Raw genomic sequence first — 14,136 nt, 5'->3', positions numbered from 1 at the left:
ATTAGGTTGATGCTTGCCCCAAGATCGCATAAAGCTGTCTTGGTGCAATTACCTTCTAATATGCATGGTATCAGAAAACTCCCAGGGTCTTTAAGCTTTTCAGGAAAGCTCTCTAGAATGACTGCACTGCATTCTTCAGTGAGGAGAACTCTTTCTGTTTCTCTCTAATCCTTTTTATGACTCAAGATCTCTTTCATGAACTTGGCATAAGAAGGTATTTGCTCAAGTGCCTCTGCAAATGGAATCTTTATTTCAAGAGTCCTGAGGTAATCTGCAAAGCGAGCAAATTGCTTATCCTGCTCCTCTTTCCGGAGTTTTTGAGGATAAGGTATCTTGGCTTTATATTCTTCAACCTTAGTGGTTAAAGAAGCCTTTTTAGAGGGGTTGTTATCAGCACTTGTGTGTGTCTGATCCCTCACTGGCAATTGAGTGCCAGAGTCAGAAGCTGGAGTGAAACTGGACGCCAGCTCCTTGTCTGCTTCTGGCGTCTGAACGCCAGAACTGTGCCCATTTTCGGCGTTCAACGCTGGATTCTGCCCTATTTGGGCGTTCAACGCCAGATTCTTGCCCATTTCTGGCGTTGAACGCCAATCCTGCTTTGTTTCTGGCGTTGAACGCCAGTTTTGGGCATGGTCTGGGCGTTCAGCGCCAACCTTCCACCAATTCTCTGTCGTTTTAGCGCCAGACTTATTTTTCCCTGGGCTCTTACTGTCCTCAGGTGAATCTTTGGTGGGTTGCTCATTTCTTGACTTTTTGATTCCTTGAGGTGGGGTATTTAATATTTTCCCACTTCTTAATTGAACTGCTTGGCATTCTTCTGTTATTTGCCTTGACAGCTGCTGCTTTGTTTGCTTAAACTGTTCTTCCATATGTATATTAGCCATCCTTGTCTCTTGTAATCTATCTTTGAATTCGGCTAACTGCCTTGTTAGGAAGTCCAATTGCTGATTGAATTCAGCAGCTTGTTCTACAGGACTGAATTCAGCAGTTACTGTTTTAACCTCTTCATTCATGGAAGGGTTGCTGCTTAGGTACAGATGCTGATTCCTGGCAACTGTATCAATGAGCTCTTGAGCCTCTTCAATTGTCTTTCTCATGTGGATAGATCCACCAGCTGAGTAATCTAGAGATATCTGAGCTCCTTCTGCAAGCCCATAGTAGAAGATGTCTAACTGAACCCACTCTGAAAACATTTCAGAGGGGCATTTTCGTAGCATCTCTCTGTATCTCTCCCAGGCATCATAAAGAGATTCATTATCTCCTTGTTTAAAGCCTTGGATGTCCAGCCTTAGCTGTGTCATCCGCTTTGGGGGAAAGTATTGATTCAGGAATTTTTCTGTTAGCTGCTTCCATGTCCTTATGCTGGCCTTAGGTTGGTTATTCAACCACCTCTTAGCTTGATCTTTTACAGCAAATGGAAACAGTAACAGTCTGTAGACATCCTGATCTATTTCTGTATCATGTACTGTGTCAGCAATCTGTAGAAACTGTGCCAGAAACTCTGTAGGTTCTTCCTGTGGAAGACCGGAATACTGGCAATTTTGCTGCACCATGATAATGAGCTGAGGATTCAACTCAAAACTACTGACTCCAATGGAGGGTATGCAGATACTACTCCCATATGAAGCAGTAGAGGGGTTAGAATATGACCCCAGAGTCCTCCTGGACTGTTCATTTCCGCTTAGGTCCATAATGGAGAAAGGGAGATGATGTAAAATAGAGAAAATATTATTTATGTTTTTTTTTTTATTTATGTATTTATTTATTTCGAAAATAAAATAAAAATAAATAAAAGTGGGTGAAGATTTTCGAAAAATTGAGGAGAGAGAAAGTGGTTAGGAAGTTTTGAAAAAGATATGATTTTTTTTAAAATTGATTTTCGAAAAAGATGCTTTAAAAATAGAGGGAAAAGATATTTTTGGATGTTTAAGGGAAAAGGGAGAAACAAAAAGATAGCACAGGATTTAAAATTTTTAGATCTAATGCTCCTTATTTTTCGAAAATTTTTGGAGGGAAAACACCAAGGAATACCAAACTTAAAAATTTTAGAAAACCAAAAGAAATTTTCGAAATTTTTTTTTTTATAATTTTCGAAAATTTGTTTTTTAAAAAAAAAGAGAGAAAAGATATTTTTGAATTTAGTGAGGAAAGAGAAAAACAATGAGATAGCACAAGATTTAAAATTTTTAGATCTAATGCTCCTTGTTTTTGAAAATTTTGGAGGGAAAACACCAAGGAACACCAAACTTAAAAATTTTAAGATCAAGACACAAGGAAAACTCAAGAACACTTTGAAGACTCACAAGAACACAAGAACATGAAGAAAGAACACCAAACTTAAAATTTTTAGAAAACCACCAAAATTTTCGAAAACCAAAGGGAATTCAACAAGAAAACACCAAACTTAAAGTTTGGCACACAATTTAATAGAGAAAATATTATTTATGAAAAGGAAGGTTTTGAAAAAATTATGATAGCCAATTACCATGAACATAAACACCACATTCTAATTAACTGAGTTATAAATTTAAAGTGTTTTAACAAGGGGTAAATAATAAAAGACTCTAAACCAAAAAGAAAGATTTTTTCCTAATCTAAGCAACAAAATAAGCCGTCAGTTGTTCAAACACGAACAATCCCCGGCAACGGCGCCAAAAACTTGGTGCACGAATTGTGAATCACACTTTTCACAACGCGTACCACTAACCAGCAAGTGCACTGGGTCGTCCAAGTAATACCTCACGTGAGTAAGGGTCGAATCCCACGGAGATTGTTGGTTTGAAGCAATCTATGGTTATCTTGTAGATCTTAGTCAGGAAGTCAATTATGTTTATCAGTTGAATTGCGAATAAACAATAGAGCATGGATTAAAGGTTACTTGTTATGCAGTAATGGAGAATATGTTGGAGTTTTTGGAGATGCTTTGTCTTCTGAATCTTTGCTTTCCTCTGTCTTCTTGTTCACGCATGCATGTCCTCCTATGGCAAGCTATGTGTTGGTGGATCACCGTTGTCAATGGCTACCTTCCATCCTTCCAGTGAAAACTACGCTCACGCGCTCTGTCACAGCACGGCTAATCACCGGTTGGTTCTCGATCCGGTTGGAATAGGAATTACTATCCTTTTGCGTCTGTCACTAACGCCCAGCCTTCAGGAGTTTGAAGCTCGTCACAGTCATTCAATCCTTGAATCCTACTCGGAATACCACAGACAAGGTTTAGACTTTCCGGATTCTCATGAATGCCGCCATCAGTTCTAGCTTATACCACGGAGATTCTGATTAAGAGATCTCAGAGATACTCATTCAATCAGATATAGAACGGAGGTGGTTGTCAGGCACACGTTCATGGTTTGAGGAAGGTGATGAATGTCACTGATCATCACCTTCATCACAGTTAAGCGCGAATGAACATCTTAGATAGGAACAAGCGTGTTTGAATAGAAAACAGAAATACTTGCATTAATTCATCGAGACACAGCAGAGCTCCTCACCCCCAACAATGGGGTTTAGAGACTCATGCCGTCAGAGAATACCAAGTTCAGATCCGAAATGTCATGAGATACAAAATAAGTCTCTAAAAGTTGTTTAAATACTAAACTAGTAGCCTAGGTTTACAAAAATTGGATAACCTATGATGGATGATGCAGAAATTCACTTCTGGGGCCCACTTCTGTGTGCTAGGGCCCACTTGGTGTGTGCTGGGGCTGAGACTTAAGCAATTCACGTGCATAGGCCATTTGTGGAGTTGAACGCCAGTTTTTGTGCCAGTTTGGGCGTTCAACTCCAGTTTTTGATCCTTTTCTGGCGCTGGACGCCAGACTTGGGCAGAGGACTGGCGTTGAACGCCAGTTTATGTCGTCTATTCTTGTGCAAAGTATGGACTATTATATATTGCTGGAAAGCCCTGGATGTCTACTTTCCAACTCAATTGAAAGCACGCCATTTCGAGTTCTGTAGCTCCAAAAAATCCACTTTGAGTGCAGGGAGGTCAGAATCCAACAGCATCAGCAGTCCTTTTTCAGCCTGAATCAGATTTTTGCTCAGCTCCTTCAATTTCAGCCAGAAAAATACCTGAAATTACAGAAAAACACACAACTCATAGTAAAGTCTAGAAATATGAATTTTTCCTAAAAACTAATAAAAATAGACTAAAAACTAACTAAAACATACTCAAAACTATATGAAATTATCCCCAAAAAGCGTATAAAATATCCGCTCATCAGTTTTTCACCGTGGCCATAGCCTCTATGGTCACCCCACCTTAAAACCGTGACCATAACCTCTATGGTTACCCTCTTTAAAACCGTAACCATAGCCTCATCTATGGTCACGATTTTTCACTGTGGCCATAGCCTCTATGGTCACCCCTCCTTAAAACCGTGACCATAGAAATAAACTCTTTCATGTCTCTCTTTTCCGAAAACTGTTTGAACTGCTTCATCATCATTGTATCTTGCTTCTTTCAAATTTTGAAGATGTTCCTATTACACACAAATAGGATCAAAATAAATGCATGCACCCAAATGCTTCAGAATAAATAAAAATAAATATATGCACCCAAATGCTTCAGAACAAATAAAAATAGGATCAGACACTGTTTCTTTGTCTTTAGGTTTGATCTTGTTCGGTGTCACATTGATGAATGAATTTTTGTGTGGTCTAGAATTTCACAAATGAAATCTCGTTGCAAGTATAGTTTATAAACCAACAATAATCCCTTCATACAAAAATTTGTTTATCACAAGTAACAAACCCCTAAAATTAATAACCGAAGTATTCAAACCTCGAGTCGTTCTCCTTAGGAATTGCAATAAAGTGTTCTTGTCATTGGCTATGAAGTATGTTTTGGGATTTTTTGAGATAATAGACAAGAAATATAAATGGCAAAAGAAATAAACTAACAATTAACAAAGCTCTTGGCAAGGTATGAGAACTAGAAATCCTATCTTAGTTATCCTCCTCAATTGTGACCACAATTGTCCATTGCTCTCACTTAGTTAACCTTTAACCATGGAAGAAAGTCAAGTGGATGGATTAACTTGATTCCACAAATCCTAGCCAAATCCTAAGGGAAAGACTAGCTTTAGTGGCATTCAAGTCAATTAGCAACTTCTAATTATCAATCAATCAAAGGAATTAGATAACTCAAGAGTCACCAATTACTCTATCTAGGCCAAGAGGAGCAAAATCTAATTCATAGCTAAAAGAAGTATTTCATCAAACACATAAAAGGCAACGAAAGTAAACAATATGAATTGCAATAATTAAAGAGAGATCTAACTACAAAGGCAATAGATCCATAATAGAAAATCAAAGCAAACATGAAAAAGCATGGAAATCATAAATTACATTGAAAGAGAAATAGAGATCTACATAAGAATTCATAAAACTAAAGAAAAATTGAAGCAAGAGAAGAAGAAGATCTAGATCTAGAAGAAGAGAACTAAAACCTAATCCTAATCCTAATTCTAGAGAGAAGTAAGAGCTTCTCTCTCTAGAAACTAATTTTCTCTCCAAAACTTAAAACTAAACTAAACTAAGACTAGATGATTGATTCCTCTTCATTCCTTGGGTTAAATAGCATCAGAGGTGAGTTGGATTTGGGCCTGGGAAGCCCAGAATTCGCCCCCAACGGATTCACTTTAAGTGGGTCACGTGCGAACATCAACGTGTACGCGCACGTCACTCGTACGCATCGCTTGATAGTTTTCCATCCACGCGTATGCGTTGACATGCGACTCCACAATCCACGCGTGCGCATGGGTATCAGCATCCCAAATCCTTGTTTCTTCATGATTTCTCCAGTTTGCATGATTTTCCCTTCATTCCTTTGACCCATTCCTTGCCTTTTCAACCTGAAATCACTCAACAAACATATCAAGGCATCTAGTGGAATCAAAGGAGAATTATATTTATCTAATTAAGACTTAAAAAGCATATTTTCACACTTAAGCACAATGTAGGAGATAATCATGAAACCATGCTATTTCATTGAATAAATGTGGGAAAAGTGGATAAAATCCATCTAAATTAAGCACAAGGTAAACCCTAAAAATGGGGTTTATCACAGATCAACAATAGTAGGTCACACACCCTGACTATCCAAGTCTACCTCACCAATATCACTTAAGGGTATCGGACTATTCGCCGATTCATGTGGCTCTCTTATGTTAGGGTCAAACTGTAATTGGACACCAATGTTAAACAAGTTTCTGGGAACCGTTTTCATCACATAATGCTTTTGGGGAATATATGGATCTTTCACATAAAAGCACTGGTGTGCTTGGCCTGCCAACACAAATGGTTCGTCTTGGTAACATCTTTTATTGAAATGGACGTATTTCAAACCATAATCATCTTCCTCAGCCATAAACCACTCACACTTAAATAACACAACTTTAAATTGGCTATAATAGTCTAACTCGATAATATCCATGAATCTACCATAATATCTTATATTGGCCTTGATTGGTTTTTTGTCCTTAACACTCGCAAAGCTTGTAGTTTCAGCCACCACAGTGACACCATTATTTTGCATTTTCCGTATCACTTCTCGCCACTTAGTATGAAATCTGTACCCATTGACAACATAGGCAGAAAATGATTTTGTAACTTTATTTAGACCCTTAGACAGCTGTCGTATCCAACCAGGAACATCATCCTTCATGGCACGTCTCGTAAACCACTTGATAAAGTCTTTATTCTGATCTTTAACGATGTTCCACTTCCGCTTTCGCTTGTCTTGCTTTTGTTGCTCACAACATTCTCTACAAGAAATGTATATTATTATGTAATACTACCAAAATTAGTCTAAGGAATAGAACTAATGAGAAGTGCAAATTTACCTCATGTAAGGCTCTACGTTATCGCAATTGTTCAATACATATGCATTAGCTTGAAGGAGTGACTTCTCGTCCAAAATAATTAGTTGCCCTTTTTTTCCACCCATTGGACTTCTCTTGTTTGTGAACAAATTTGAATTAGGATCTTTGGTTGAAGTGCCTGCATCATTATTCCGAGATACTATGTTGAATCTTATTTTCACTCCCTCATGCAAATATTTTGAATAAAAAGTTAAACACTCTTCAGCCAAATAACTCTTCACAATTGATCCTTCTGGACGACTTTTATTACGTACATACCCTTTTACTGTGCACGTGTATCTCTCAATCAGATACATCCATCGAAACTGGACGGGACCACCTAACCTTAGTTCATTAGCTAAATGAATAGGCAATTGAACCATTATATCAAAAAAGGTCGGCAGAAAAATCCTCTCCTACTGGCACAAAGTCTCTACAATCTCTGACTCTAAACCATTAATCTCTTCTAATGAGATTTCCTTCTGACATAGCCGACGAAAAAAGGAACACAGGCGCACTAGAGGAATAGCAATATGATCTGGAAGAATGCTCTTGATTGGTATTTGCAACAGGTAATGCAACATGAAGTGAGCATCGTGAGTCTTATAACTGTAAAGCTTTCTCTCTTCTTGTTGTACACAATGAGAAATGTTTGAAGCACTTCCATCAGGCAATTTTGTTTTCATTAAAACACCACAAAAAAGGGATCTCTCCCCTTTGGTCATGGAGAAGCATGCTCTAGCAAGTTTAGTTCTTTTGCCATCCTTAGTATTTATTGGGTGAAGATTCTTTCGAATGCCTATCTCCTTAAGATCATAACAAGCTTTTGCATGATCCTTTGTCTTTCCAAGAATATCCAATAAGGTACCAATTATACTGTCAACTATGTTTTTTTCGATATGCATTACATCAAGGTTGTGCTTGATCATACAATGCTGCCAATATGGTAACTCAAAAAAGATTGATCCTTTTTTCCATTGGCCTTTACTTTTGCTTTGCGTCTTCCCAGAGGCATTATCTACTGACTTTAGCATATCTAGAACCTCTTCACTTGTTAACATTCGTGGTGGACCCCTGAATTCTATTTTTCCATTAAAATCTCTTGTTAGACCTCCATGCATGATCAACTGGAAAAAATCTCCTATGGTCCATGTAAACTGTCTTTTGGCTATGTTTCAAGTAACAAAAAGCAGTATCATGGTTACAACAAGGGCAAACTAACTTTCCTTTCATACTCCAACCGGACAACATCACATACGCTGGAAAATCATTGATTGTCCAAAGAAGTGCAGTATGCAATTGAAAAGTTTCATTCTTAAAAGAATCATATGTATCTATCCCTGACACCCATAGCTCTTTCAGCTCTTCGATCAATGGTTGAAAAAAAATATCAATATTATTTCCTGGTGAATAAGGTCCAGGTATGATTAAAGAGAGCATGCAATATTCTGACTTCATGTACATCCAAGGGGGAAAGTTGCACACCATTAAGACAACTGGCCATGTGCTATGTGACACGTTCATAGTTCAAAAAGGATTAAAACCGTCACTTGCCAAACCAAGCCTCAAGTTGCACAGTTCTTTTGAAAAGTTCGGGTACCGACTGTCTAAGTTCTTCCATGCTTGGCAATCAGCAGGGTGCCTTATGCAACCGTCTTTCAAACGCTGCTCATCATGCCACCTCAACGCCTCTACTGTGTTTGGGCACATAAAAAGCCTTTTAAGCCTTGGTATTAAAGGAAAGTATCTTAAGGTTTTCGCAACAACCTTATGAACTTTATTTGGAAGTGCAAAGTCCTCTTCGTTGCCATCCATAGTAGGAGTCTGATTATATCGAGACTCTCCACAGATACGGCAAACTGAGTCATTTATGTACTCATTCTGATATAGCAAGCAGTCATTAGGACATGCATCAATCTTTTCATAGTCAAGACTCAACTCTTTAACCATATTCTTAGCTTTATTAAAAGAAGTGGGGATGTTCAAATCAGGTATAGATTCTTTGACTAACTCCAAGAGGGAGGTAAAAGATGTGTTACTCCACCCATGTAGATACTTCAAGTGGTAAAGACGAATGATGAACGATAACCTCGAAAATCCAGTTATACAATTCGGATATAATTCCAGACCTACTTCGTCTACTAGCTTATAAAATCTCTTCGCATCTTCATTCAACCCACTGTTCCCCTCTTCAAAATTTTCCATATTTTCGAATGTGTCATGCAGCAACCCGTCAATATCATCAAGGCCGCCTCGATCATCAATGTCAGTATCTACTACTATTGGGATTACTGATTCCCCATGATTATTCCATCGTTTATAACCTTCGACAAACCTAAATCAAATAAGATGCTCATATACGGCATCTCGTTCACGCCAGTAAATGTTTCCACACCTTGCACTCGGACATTGGATTTCTTTTCCAACTGGTTTTCCCTTTACGAAGGCAAACTCTAAAAAACTATTTACACCAACTATGTACTCCTTCTCAAATCTTGGTGAATCCATCCAATCTTTTGACAAAACATGACTAATCCTAATAATGCAAATATATGAAATTACTAAACATGGTCTAATAGGTCAATTATAGTGACAATCTAGCTACCATATACACACTACCTAAATAACTAGAAGATCAAATTATAATATATATCAAGTATGATATAAACTTACTCCTTAGTTCCTTCATTTTGAGATGCCATTTGAAGTTGCTATACATGCCACAACAACTACTCAACTCCTTTTGTCTTTACCAGTCCAAAAACAATATCCTGTATACAAAATAAAACAAAAAAATTCAGGAGAAGGTAAATCTATATGAAGAATTAAATTATTAAACCTCCCTTCCCTGCCTCTAAATTTTATTTGAAAAAAGAAAAACTATATTTTTTTAATTTTATTTTTTTAACATTGGGAAGAGCATGTTATGAACAGATTAGCTGATCAGGTAATGAAAAGATAGATCATGGAAAAGTGTTAGTATTGTCCTATGTATATTTTAAGAAGAAAATCAAATGGTTAGCCAGCTTCTGCAGTTCTGCATGGGGACTCCATAGAATACACACACAGACTACAGAAAATCAGTCCTCTAATGTATTTACCAAATCAGCAAAGGGAAATGTGAATTTGCAAAGGGAAGTAATAAATCAGCAAATAAGCACAACATATTTAGCAAATCAAATCAATTTGGGCAAGCAGATAAACCCAGGATATAGCAAAGTTAATACACTAACGTGTAAGACAGAATGGTACATTACCTGAGCGAAAGCATAAATTGCATGCACGAGTCTAGCATAATCTGCTCCAGGCATTTGAATGACTAGATCTGCCAGAAATATTCTTCAGAGCCTATTCAAAAGACCAAATAACATGATCAGAAATATCCACTAACTGTGTCTCAAAAAATAGCAAGGAGGAAATGGAAATCCAGCTGAAAAGTGTTAGTGGTATATTTTATCAAGAGAGTGAATGGCGTTTCCTTTATTTGGTAGAAGTGGAACCATAGGTTTCCCCTTATCGAAGTAATCTTGATTGAGAGTTGGGAATGCCCTACCCAAGATTTGAATTTAACACCGTTGGCTAAGGAGAAGATGTATACACTATATACCACTTCAATGGACCATAAATTAGCATTAATACCACCTAAAATATTATTAAATTAAAATCTATTTATTTTTATAAAAGTACGAAATTCTAATTAGACAATATAGTATATAGAATTATTAAACATGAAGGATTAACATTAACATGTACAGCATATGTGTGTGTATAATATATTCATTAGAAAAAGTCACCTGGAGACAAATATATAAGCATGTGTTCTGAAATTAAATAAAAGTAAATTGGATATAAATTAAAAGAGATATATGTGATAAACCCCATTTGTAGGGTTTATCTTGTGCTTAATTTAGGTGATTTTATGACCTTTTACCCACATTTATTCAATGAAAAAGCATGATTTCATGATTGTCTCCCAATTATTGCTTAAGTGTGAAAACATGCTTTCTAGGCCCTTAATTAGCTAAATTTAATTCACCTTTGATTCCAATAGATGCCTTGATTTGTTTGTTAGGTGATTTCAGGTTGAAAAGGCTAGGAATGGATAAAAGGAATGGGGAGGAAAGCATGCAAAGTGGAGCAATCATGGAAAATCAAGGATTGGGAGAAATTCACTCCACGCGCACGCATAGCAGACGCGCACGCGTGAAACGACAAGGTCGCAAGGCGACGCGTACGCGCACATGACGCGTACGTGTGGTGGAAAATTGTCAAGCGAAGCGCACGCGTGATCTACGCGTACGCGTCGATGTCTGCACGTGACCCACTTAAAGTGAATCCGCTGGGGGCGAATTCTGGGCTTCCCAGGCCCAAATCTAACTCACTTCTGATGCTATTTAACCCAAGGAATAAAGAGGAATCAACATACTTTAGATCATTAGTTTAGTTTAGATTAGTTTTGGAGGGAAAGTTAGTTTTAGAGAGAGAAGCTCTCACTTCTCTCTAGGATTAGGATTAGGTTAGATCTAGATTAGAATTTCTTAGATCTAGGTTAATTTCATGCTTTGATTTAGTTTTCCTTTTGTAATTCCTCTTCTTCTACCTTTCCTCTCTCTAGTTTTGCATTTGATTCATGTAATCCTCTACTTTTATGTTGATGCACTTTTGTTTCTTCCATTTTCATTTTAATGCAATTTATGATTCATGTTCCTTTGTTGTTGAATTGCTTAATTCATTTTACTTTCCTTTTATGCCTTCCATGTGTTTGATAAAATGCTTGGTTGGATTTTAGTGTAGATTTTCCCCTCTTGGCTTTGGTAGAGTAATTAGTGACTCTTGAGTTATCTAATGCTTTTGTTGATTGATAATTAGAAGTTGCTAATTGATTTAAATGCCACTAAAGCTAGTCTTTCATCTAGATTAGGCTAGGACTTGTGGAGTCAAGTTAATTCATCCACTTGACTTTCCTCCATGGTTAGAGATTAACTAAGCGGGATCAAGGGACAATTGTGGTGACAATTGAGGAGGATAGCTAGGATAGGAATTCTAGTTCTCATACCTTGTCAAAAGCTTTGTTAGTTGTTAGTTTATTTTCATTGCCATTTATATTTCATGTCTCTTATCCCAAAAACCCCAAAACATACCTCATAACCAATAACAAGACACTTTATCGCAATTCCTAGGTAGAACGACCCGAGGTTCCAATACTTCGGTTTATAATTTTAGGGGTTTGTTTTAGTGACAAACAAATTTTTGTATGAAAGGATTATTGTTGGTATAGAAACTATACTTGCAACGAGAATTCATTTGTGACTTCTAAACCGTCAAAAATCAAATCATCAATATGATAATGAAGATGATGAATGATGGGTCATGTTGTTGTGTTATTTTTCTTTAATTTAGTAGAAATCCTGGGCTTTCCAGCAATATATAATAGTCCATACTTTGCCCGAGTTTTGACAACACAAAACGGCGTTCAAACGCCAACTTCCTGCTTATTCTGAAGTTAAATGCCAGAAACAGGTTACAAACCAGAGTTAAATGCCACAAATAAGATGCAACCTGGCGTTTAACTCCAAGAAGAGTCTCTACACGTTAAAGCTTCAATGCTTAGCCCAAACACACACCAAGTGGGCTCCGGAAATAGATTTCTGCACTATCTGCACTTAGTTACTCATTTTTTGTAAACCTTAGTTACTAGTTTAGTATAAAAACTACTTTTAGAGATTTATTTTGTATCCAGTTTTCATATTTCAAAACTAAGACCATTGAACACGTTTTAGAGGCTGGCCTCACGGCCATGCCTGGACCTTCATCACTTATGTATTTTCAACGGTGGTGTTTCTACATCCTATAGATTAAGGTGTGGAGCTCTGCTTTTTCTCGTGAAATAATGCAAAGTACTATTGTTTTTCTATTCAATTCAAGCTTATTCTTATTCTAAGATATTCACTCGCACTTCAACCTGATGAATGTAATGATCCGTGACACTCATCATCATTCTCACTTATGAACGCGTGCCTGACAACCACTTCCGTTCTATCTGCAATAGCTCGAGTGTGTATCTCTTAGCCTCCTGGTTCACGATCAGAGTCTTTGTGGTATAGGCTAGAATTATTGGCGGCCATTCCTGAGATCCGGAAAGTCTAAACCTTGTCTGTGGTGTTTCGAGTAGGATCTCGGAAGGGATGACTGTGACGAGCTTCAAACTCGCGAGTGTTGGGCGTAGTGACAGACACAAAAGGATCAATGGATCCTATTCCAACATGATCGAGAACCGACAGATGATTAGCCATGCGGTGACAGCGTATTTGGACCATTTTCATTAAGAGGACGGATGGTAGCCATTGACAACGGTGATCCCCCAACATAAAGCTTGCCATGGAAAGGAGTATGAATGATTGAATAAAGACAGTAGGAAAGCAGAGATTCAGAAGGAGCAAAGCACCTCCATACGCTTATCTGAAATTCTCACCAATGAATTACATAAGTATTTCTATCTTATTTTATATTTTATTTATATTTTAATTATCAAAACCTCATAACCATTTGAAACTGCCTAACTGAGATTTACAAGGATGACCATAGCTTGCTTCAAGCCGACAATCTCCGTGGGATCGACCCTTACTCACGTAAGGTTTATTACTTGCACGACCCAGTGCACTTGCTGGTTAGTTGTGCGGAGTTGTGAAAAGGAGTTGAGATTATAAACGTGCATACCAAGTTTTTGGCGCCGTTGATATCACAATTTCGTGCACCAGACTTCTAGTTCTCATACCTTGTCAAGCGCTTTGTTAGTTGTTACTTTATTTTCATTGCCATTTATATTTTATGTCTCTTATCCCAAAAATCTGAAAACATACCTCATAACCAATAACAAAACACTTTATCGCAATTCCTAGGGAGAACGACCCGAGGTTCCAATACTTCGGTTTATAATTTTAGGGGTTTGTTTTAGTGACAAACAAATTTTGTATGAAAGGATTATTGTTGGTTTAGAAACTATACTTGCAATGAGAATTCATTTGTGAATTCTAAACCGTAAAAAATCCAATCATCAAAATAGCGCCGTTACTGGGGATTGCAATGGCCATTGGCTGAATGTAATGTTCTGCTAAAGCTTGGCTGGCTATTGGCCATGTCTAGTATTTTGGACCGAAGCTTTCACATAAAGCTTGGCTGACTAGTAAGTCATGTCTAATTCCTGGACCGGAGTTTTAGACTAACATTGCATGATTCCTGGAATTCTTATTAAAAATTTTGAAATCCTTATTTT

At 37.4% G+C, this 14,136-nt stretch overlaps 2 pseudogenes; one reads left to right on the top strand and one right to left on the bottom strand.

Moving 5' to 3' along the window:
- The window catches only part of LOC148553376 (uncharacterized), a 41,917-nt pseudogene that overhangs the window by 9,719 nt on the left and 18,062 nt on the right, over nucleotides 1–14,136 (top strand).
- On the bottom strand, nucleotides 6,086–8,813 carry LOC148553377 (uncharacterized; annotated as a pseudogene).

This window comes from Arachis ipaensis, chromosome B7 (genome assembly GCF_059453495.1).
Source record: "Arachis ipaensis isolate K30076 ecotype BB chromosome B7, ASM5945349v1, whole genome shotgun sequence".
In the NCBI taxonomy this organism is placed as follows: Eukaryota; Viridiplantae; Streptophyta; class Magnoliopsida; order Fabales; family Fabaceae; genus Arachis; species Arachis ipaensis.
Note: the sequence above shows the minus strand (reverse complement) of the source record. Positions and strands in the feature narration are given on the sequence as shown.